General features: G+C 46.8%; 1 long non-coding RNA gene across 1 annotated transcript; it reads left to right on the top strand.

Annotated features, from left to right (window-relative positions):
- Positions 1-5,023: 5,023 nt before the first annotated feature.
- Positions 5,024-9,406, top strand: LOC144716286 (uncharacterized). The gene is made up of 2 exons (XR_013584878.1): positions 5,024-5,842; positions 8,877-9,406. It is a non-coding gene; the product is annotated as an uncharacterized LOC144716286 (long non-coding RNA).
- Positions 9,407-9,704: the final 298 nt, after the last annotated feature.

Genomic DNA, 9,704 nt, shown 5'->3' on the forward strand with positions numbered 1-9,704 from the left:
ATGTCGCTTAACTGTTCTTCACTTCGATAAAATCCACGCTAATCTGTCCCTTCTCTATTGATTCCGGACAAGATGATACTTTACTTCAATGTGTTTGCTGCGCCATGGAGAACTGGATTCTTGATCAGTGCGATGGCAGATGTGTTGTCCACCCTCGGTGTTGGTACGCTTGGGGTTGAGCCCTGCATTTCTGCTAGCATCCGCGCGAGCCACAAGCCTTGACAGACAGCATTGGCAGCCGCAATGTACTCCGCCTCACAACTAGACTGAGCCACCACCTTTTGCTTCATCGATTGCCAAGTAATGGGGCTGCTGGCTAAGAAGAAAATGACTCGAGTTGTGCTCTTTGAGCATCAACATCACCGCGAAGTCACTATCACTGAACCCCGTCATTTGGACCTCCTTCTTCTTCTTTCTTTCGAACATGAGACCCCAGCTCTTGGTTCCAGCTACATAGTGGAGAATTTGCTTCACAGCTGCCATGTGATCCTTTCGTGGCTCCTCCAAAAACCGACTAACATAGCCAACTGCAAAAGCAAGATTTGGGCGAGTATTGACCAGATACGAGACTCCCACGATGCTTCTACATGCGTTGTAGCATCAACTAGTGGTTCCTCGCTTCTCTTGCTCAGCTTCAGACGTGTAGCCATTGGTACTTGACATGGATTACAACCTGTCATGCCGCTCCTCTCCAAAATCTTGGCGGCGTAGGCTCTTTGGCTGATCGAGATGCCTCGTGTTCTGCTTCACTTCAATGCCGAGGTAGTAGCGAAGCAGGCGAGGTCGCTCATCCAAATCGTCAGCCATCTCCTTCTTGAACTTCTTGATGTCGTCGCAATTGGCGCCGGTGATGACTAGGTCGTCAACATATACTCCCACCACCAACTGCGCATTTGTTCTCCGCTTGGTGTAGATACCATGCTCCAAGGGACTCCTCCTGAATCCGAACGACGTTAGCGTATTGTCCAACCGGCGTTCCAGGCCCTTGGCGCTTGATGCAAGCCGTAGAGCGCCTTCTTCAGCTTGAGCACCTTGTGTTCGTTGCCGGCAATAATGAAACCAGCAGGTTGCTCCACGTACACCTCTTCTTGGAGATCACCATTCAAGAATGCCGACTTCACGTCCATGTGATGCACCTCCCACCCCTCGTGCGCCGCGAGAGCGATGAGAAGGCGCACCGTGTCGAGCCGTGCCACAGGAGCGAACACCTCGTCGTAGTCGATCCCCTGGCGCTGCGCGTAGCCTTTCGCCACAAGACGTGCTTTGTACTTCACCACGGCTCCGCTTTCATCTTGCTTCACCTTGTACACCCACTTTAACCCGATCGGCAGCGGACCGTGCGGGAGATCGACAAGGGACCAGGTGCGGTTCTCCTCGATTGATGCCATCTCCTCCTCCATAGCCTTCTTCCAGCTTGGATTGCATTCTGCCTCAGCAAAGGAAACAGGTTCATCAGAACTTACAGCATGCAGCTCCTCTGCAATTGATGCCCGTGATGCAAGCCCATGCGGAGCCGCCCGATGATGTCGTTGATGTTGCGGAAGCGGAGTGGTGCATCATCACCGTGATCAGCATCCAGGTTGTCAATACGAACATGGGGTGGAGTGGCGAACTCCACGTCCTCTCCTCCATCTTCGATCGGTGTTGCTCCCCCTCTAGAGTGCACAGACGATGGAGACATTTGCTCAAGTTGCGCCGCATCATCCTCCGCACGCGTCTGATTCCCGATGGTATACTCCACCATGAAATCGTTGCTGCCCTCCTCGCCTGATTCTGCACCGTTGCACCAGTTCCATTGAGCATTTTCATCGAAGACCACGTCTCGTGTCGCATGGACACGCTTTGTGGTGGGATCATAAACACGATAGGCTTTTGATCCACGCTCGTAGCCGATGAAGATCATCTTGCGACGCGGTCCTCGAGTTTCTTGAGATGTGGCGTTGTGTTCGGGACGTGGCGATGCAACCGAACACCCTCGGATGGTGCACCTGCCGACTTCTTCCGTGCCACGCCTCGAATGGCGTCATACCATCCACACTCTTTGTTGGGCACCGGTTCAGGATGTATACAGCAGTTACTCGCCTCACCCCACAGCCAGTCTGGTAGCCCTTCGCCTTGAGCATGCTCCTTGCGATTGCTACCACCGTACCATTTCTGCGCTCGGCGGCGACCCCATTCTGCTGCGGGCTGTATGGCGCTGTGAGTTGACGATGAATACCTTCTCTCGTGCAGTACTCCAAACTCGTGTGAGGTGAATTCGCCGCCTCGATCGATGCGGGCGCTCCCATCTTCAGTCCGGACTCGCTTCTGCCCAAGCCTTGATCTCCTTGATGGCCGCTCTGACGATCCTTTGAAGACATCATGGCCACCCACATGTACCGGCCGATCATCCACAAGTAGAAGGAAATACTTGCTGCCGTTGGGTCTCGCCGGTGCAAGTGGACCACACAAGTCGCCGTGTACTAGCTCCGAATGCGCTGCGCGCGATACTGCCTGCTCAGAAACGGCGACCGCTTTTGTTTGCGGCGAGACATGCCTCACATAACTGGTCCACCCGACCAACTTCGGCAACCCACGCGCGAGCTCCTCCGAGCCATCTTCCTCGGGGCAGCCATGTTGACATGGCCAGCGCGCGATGCCATCTCAGGCTTCCTCGTCGAGCCGTCGCCAAGCACACCGGCGAATCAGCTTGGCGTGGAGGATGTACAGCCGGTTCTCTCCGCGCATCACCTTTGTTAGGAGCCGTCCACCTGGTTCATGGATCTTCATTGCCCCCTTCTCGATGTCGACTTGATACCCGGCCTCGTCAAGTTGACCGACGCTGATGATGTTCGTCGTCAATCGGGGAATGAAATACACCCCTCCGAAAGACCGGTGCTCGCCATTCTTGCACTGGAACATGACAGTCCCTCGACCTTCGATCTGTGCCACCGAGTCGTCGCCGAAACGTACTGACCCGAGCACTCCCGCATCCAGCTCGGTGAAGGCCATACGGGAACCTGACATGTGGTTCGTGGCACCCGTGTCCAAGACCCACATTTCTTCATCACGTGGTTCCTTGTCTCCAAGATGGGCGAACACCTTCTCTTCCTGCAACTGGATCTGTGTCGGGGCGTGGAGTGGAGTGGAGGTTGGTACCGGAGATGTCGATATGACCGGGGTTGACTCCACAAAAAATAGTGAAGACCACTCCTCTTCTTGGGCGACGTGGGCCTGCTCCTTCTTGGACTTTGAGCGGCTCTCACGAGCCCAGTGGCCCAACTTCCCGCATTTTCTGCACTCATCGTTGGACCGGCCAGAGTTGCCCGACGAAACCTTCGTTGCCTCGGGCTGGCCCACGCCACGTCTGCCACGGCGTGCTGAGTTGCTGCTTCCTCTGCCAACATATCGCTTCTTTTGGCGCGCATTCCACTCCTCCTCCGTCGGTACAGCTTGCCCTCGTGGTGCATCGACGACGGCGTCTCTTCAAAGGCATCCTCCGCCGCCTTGAGCCGCCCGCGTCAGATCCGCAGCGATGGCGTTGATACGTCAAGCAACGTAGTGATGGCGACCACGATCTGCCTGAAACGTTGGGGGACACTACGAATTATTTTCTCAACCACTTGCGTCTCTTCGATTTTGTCGCCGAGAGTGGTGAGAGTCGACGCCATGCTGTTGAGACGAAGCGCGTAGTCCTCAACAGACTCTCCCTCCTTGAAAGTCGCCAAGTCGAACTGTCGCCGCAAGTTCTGAGCCGACGTCTTCCTCACACAGTCATCACCGATCCGCATGGTTGCGATAGCTTCCCATGCTTCCTGGCCGTCTCCTTCTCTGCAATCACGGCCACATCTCCGATGGCACGGCACTGCAGAGCGCGTCGACCACCTGCATTTCTTCATGGGGTTCGGCGCCGCCTTCCTCGATGGCGCTCCAAAGCAGCCGGGCCTTAAGCTTCACCCTCATGAGAAGCGCCCATTCTGAGTAGTTGGTCTTGGTGAGCATCGGAAACCCGGTCCCGGCGCTCACCTCACGAATCACCCTCTGCACGATGCCGTCCTTCCTTCCAGCCATCAGTGCGTGTTGATTGCGCGGTCACGATTCCAGCGGCTACACACTGCCACGATCGACTCCCTGCCCGCAACCCTGGCTCTGATACCACTTGTCAGATACTCGTCGGAGAAAACGACGTGGTTGGACGTCGCCGGCGAGATCACCTTCAAGCACCAATGACACAAGAAGAAGAAAGGCTCTTGGAACTCAGAAAACATATATTAAAAAGAACTGATTACATCGTCTTAAATAGAGGAGCAGAAGCGGAAGTTAAAATAACTTCCTTTCCCACGTTCTGCTCACATGGGTTGACGTGGAGAAATTCCCGCATAACCGTGGAGTTATGCGTCCACATTTCCACGTGCAAAGGTCACCTTGACAGGTGCATTTATAAGAACACCCATAGCTGTTGTCTTGGAAATTCTCGTGCAATTATGAAAACAGGTTCTTTAATTGAATAGTTACAGGAAAATTTCCGGGCTGATGGCTATGGTTGTCCATATAAATGCACAGCGTTTCCATTTCTTTAACTGATTTTCTTGGCCGGACAGAATGGGGCCACACAGCGAGGAATCCAAGAACCTGTTTTTCGCAACAAGAATAACCAAGAGAGGGAAGTGGTGCGACCACTCGGAAATGTTGTTCATCGTTTCTGCAATCTTTATTTCGCTCTCTCTTGGCTTTATATCTTAATATCGAGCGCTTTCTTTGTTTCCCTCTCTCTCTCTCTCTCTCTCTCTCTCTCTCTCTCTCTCTCTCTTTCTCTCTCTCTCTCTCCCTCTCTCCCTCTCTCCCTCTCTCTCTCTCTCTTGGCTTTATATCTTAATATCGAGCGCTTTCTTTGTTTCCTTCTCTCTTTCTCTCTCTCTCTCCCTCTCTCCCTCTCTCTCTCTCTCTCTCTCTCTCTCTCTCTCTCCCCCTCTCTCTCTCTCTCTCTCTCTCTCTCTCTCTCCCTCTCTCTCTCTTTCTTTCTTTCTTTCTTGGATATCTCGGGCTGTATCAGGCTCTTTCTTTCTTCCTTTCATCTCTTGTCCCGTATCCCATTCTTTGTTTCTTTGATCTCTCTCTCTGTATCTCCTTGTTTCTTTCTACGATCTCTCCCTCTGTATCGCATTCTTGTTTCTTTCATCTCTCGCTCTGTATCGCATTCTTTTTTTCTTTCATCTCTCGCTCTGCATCTCGTTGTTTCTTTCTATGATATCTCGCTATGTATCGTGTTCCTTCTCTCTTTTTAATCTCTCGCTCCGCACCTGGTCGTTTCTTTCAATGATCTCTCGCTCTGTATGTCCTTGTTTCTTTATACGATCTCTCCCGCTGTATCGCATTCTTGTTTTCTTTCATCTCTCGCTCCGTATCTCGTTGTTTCTTTCTATGATCTCTCACTATGTATTGTGTTCTTTTTAATTTCTCTATCGGTGCGTGCAGGAGCTCTGCTTCTGCTAAGCAGTCTTTAGGAGAATTTGTGTGATTGTTTGAGAGTGTTTAGCGGAAGGAGAGTTCCTTCTTGTGTCCACATTGACAGCGTATCCACACTTTGGCTGTCTATTTATTCAACTCTGCTCTTGCCTCCGCCATACCTCTCTCCGAATCACATTTATGACAGACACACTGATATCAATTTAGGGATAGAGAAATACATAGCTTATTGACACATGGAAGAGGACAAGAAGACTGGGCAGCAGAGGTTAGTAATGTCTGTGTATGGATGGAGTAAAGGGGAAAGGTTAGCAGCAACAGATAGGAAGGTAGAGAAGTTGCGATGGTAGATAAGAAGGTAGAGAAGGTTAGCAGCAACAGATAAGAAGGAAGTGAGGTTAGTAATGGCTATGTATTGGTCGATAGCTATATCGATCTTCGATTCGATCTTCTCTTGATCTGGTCCTGCCCCTCTTATTCTCTATCTTTCTTCAGTCTCTTGCCCTTTCTTTATTGCAACTCTCTCTCACTTTGACCTGGATTTCGCTGTCTCTATATTTCCTCTCCCGTTCTCTCCCTGCACTCTCCTTTCTTGTACACATTATTACACATCCTTTTGTCTGAATGTCTGTTTATGAATCCATGTCTCTTCTTTACCATTGCAGTTAAATCATTTTGCTCCCAAATACTTGTATCATTTTTCGTTGCAGTGACCCCGCAATCATACCTCTTACTCAATGACCCTCTTTGTCTATCTATCATCGTCTATCTTTCTTCCTTCCTATATCTGTCTTTCCACACAAACATATCTCCTTGGTTGTCGCAGCAAAAAATCACCCATTCTTTTACTGAACTTTCCATTATCACTGTCCATCATTTTCTCTATGGTATGTCCTCTATTTCTTTCGTCAGTCAATGCCATGTCTCCCTCTTTCTCTATCTATCCATATCTTCTCCTCCTCCTCCAGATCTTTATATTTTAAACTCAATTTTCCTGCCTTCCTCCCTGCTTCGGCTAACCGCACCCCTTTATCCCATGCATCCATAGCCATTATTAACCTCAGGAGGGCCATCTCTCTCTCCTCTTCCATCCGTCGATAAGCTATTTACTTCTCTCTCTGTCTGGTTATCCGGGTGTCTCTCGTTAATGCGATGCGAGCTTTGTGAGTCAGCTACAGGTGAAGGAGAGAGGCATGGCAGTGGTGAGAGCAGAGGTGAATAAACAAACAGCCAAAGTGTGGATGCACTGTCAGCGTTGGGTTGCAGGAGCTCTGCTTCCGCTAAACATTCTTTAGAGAATTTGTGTGATTCTTTGAGAGTGTTTAGCGGAAGGAGAGTTCCTTCTCGCATCCACACAGATCGTGTATCCACACTTTGCTTGTCTATCTATTCAATTCTGTTCTTGTTTCCGCCCCGCCTCTCTCATCAAATGTAGCTGACCCACAAAGCTCGCATGGCATTCGTGAGAGACACACGGATAGCCAGACAGTGATAGAGACGTAAATAGCGTATTGACGGATGGAAGAGGACAGTGAGATTGGACGCCTGAGGTTAGTAATGGCTATGGATGGACGGAGTAAGGGGGAGAGGTTAGAAGAAACAGATAGGAAGGTAGAGAAGTCTTTGTATCTTCCTCTCTTTAGTCTGTCTTTGAGACTGATCTCCATCACTTCATCTGTTTAGTCTATGTCTTACTTGATCTCTGTTTGTCCTCCTCTGTAAAGTTTATCTCTTTATGTCATTTTTCTTTTTCATTCTCCTTTTCTTTTGCCCGTATGTTTATCTGAACTCTCTCTTTCTTCCTCTCTTTAGTCTATTTCCGTGTTTGATCTCCATCTCTCTCTTCCTCTATTTACTTTATGCCTTTATGTTATATCTCTTTCTCTTCCTCTATGTACACTATGCATTTATTTTATCTCAAAGCACTTTTCCTCTCTTTAATGTATCTCTCATCTTTATCTATCTTTCTCTTACTCTCTTTACTCAACTCATTATTTTATCTATCTTGCTCTTATTTGTTTACGTTACTTCTTTATTTTATCGCTCTTTCTCCTCGGCCCTTTACGCTATCTCTTTAGTTGAACTCTCATACTTATCTTCACTTGAGTTTATCTTTTTACTTGATCTGTCCATTCCTCTGTTTTCCCCTCTCATTCCTCTGTTTTCCTCTGTTTTTACTTGAGTTTATCTCTTTAGTTCATTTTTATTTGAACTCACTTTCTCTTCCTCTATTCAGTTTCTCTTGATTTATTCACTTTCTGTTTCTGTTTCTCTCTTTTTAATCCATCTTTTTCCTAGATCTTTGATATATCGCCCTATCTCTTTCCCCTCTTATTCTTTCTCTTGAGATTATATATTTCTTGGATATTTTATTTTTCCATCCATCTCATTACTCTCTCTTTCTTTAATCTGTCCCTCTTTGGACTCCTTCTCTTTCTTATCTCTTTCTCTCTCCTCTCTCTCTCTCTCTCTTTTCTTTGCCATCGCGCCACCCTTCTCTTTTCTTTGCCACCCTTCTGAGTCACGGTCTTCATTTGATTGATAGCTATGTCTCTCTTTGCTTCTGTCTTTCCTTGAACTGTCTCTTTATCTCAGGCTCTATGTATTTCTTCAATCTCTTGCACTTTCTTTTTCCAGATTCTCTTTTTATTTGACCTAGATTTCCCACTCTCTATGTCTTCATTTGATTGATAGCTATGTCTCTCTTTGCTTCTGTCTTTCCTTGAACTGTCTCTTTATCTCAGGCTCTATGTATTTCTTCAATCTCTTGCACTTTCTTTTTCCAGATTCTCTTTTTATTTGACCTAGATTTCCCACTCTCTATGTTTTCTCTCCCGTTCTCTCGCTCCACTCTCTTTTGTTGCACCTAGTCTTACACATCTTTCTATCTGAACGTCTCTTTATGAAATAAAGAGACGTTCAGATACAATTTTTCTACCTTCTTCTTTACCACTATTTAAATGAACCTCTCATTCTCTATGTCTTATACCATTTCCAGATACAATTTTGCTATTGCAACTAAATCATAGTACTGCCAAACTACTTGTATCATTTTCGTATCTTCTTGGTTGTTTCAGATACGAATCACCCACTCTTTTACTGAACCTCCCATTCTCTCTATCTTATACCGTTTTCTCTATCCAATATCCTCATTTTTTTTCATCACTGAATGCCATGTTTCCCCCTATTTCTATATATCGATATCATTTGTCCCTCGTCTTCTCCTCCACAACTTTATATTTTACACTCAACGTTTCTACCTTCCTCTCTGATGCTCCTAACCTCACCCTTTACCCCATCCACCCATAGCAATTATCAAACTCAGATGGCCCATCTCGCTCACCTTTTCCATCTGTCGATAAACTTTGTGTTGCACTATCTCTATTTGGTTATCCACTTGTCTTTCATTAATGTTATTTGGGATTTTACAGTTAGCTACAGGTGAAAGAAAGAGGCATGACAGTGGCGAAAGCAGATGTGAACAAAGTAACAGCCAAAGTGTGGATCTGACGTCAGTGTCGGCACGGCAGGAACTCTCCTTCCACTACATAGTCTTGAGGAGAATTTGCGTTGGAGGCCTTGGAGGAAAGAGAAATTGACGAGAAAGTAAAGACGAGAAAATAAAGACGTGCTCCGTGTCACGCCAAAGGGCAGTTGTGGATCTGCCTTTGGCGTCGTGTCATGATGCGCGTAGAGGCGTGCGCAGGTGGAGACGTGCAAGTTGGCGGTTGTGGCGTGTCGGCTTTAGGGTTGACTCCGGTTGACCGTGGCAAATTGACTTCGGTTGACTCCGGTCGACCGTGGTCCAAAGCATGCGTGTTGATTCCGGTTGATCGTGGTGACGCGTTTGTTGATGAGATGTTGGCGTCCTCGCCATCATGGGCCCTTTATAACCCAAAATAAATAAATAAAAATGATTAAAAAACCATTTCTCATTCAATAAAAATTCTTTTAATTTCTTTATTGTTTAACATTTTAATATATTTTTGAAAATATAAATCAATGTTTTAAAGACACTTTAAAACCTAAAACGCCCTTTATATTATTTAAAACATTTTAAAAACATTTTCAGAATATTTAAAAGGCATTTTTAATTATACAGAAGATTTTAACAACTTTTATTAAAAATTATATTAATAGCTCTTAATATTTTAAAACATTTTTTTTGTTTTTTGTTTTTTTTAAAGCATTCAAAAACCTTTAAAAACCTTTAACTTCAAAGAACTTATTAATTTATAAAGTCATGATTACTATTGTAA

The sequence above is a fragment of the Wolffia australiana genome, chromosome 20 (genome assembly GCF_029677425.1).
Source record: "Wolffia australiana isolate 7733 chromosome 20, ASM2967742v1".
NCBI lineage: Eukaryota > Viridiplantae > Streptophyta > Magnoliopsida > Alismatales > Araceae > Wolffia > Wolffia australiana.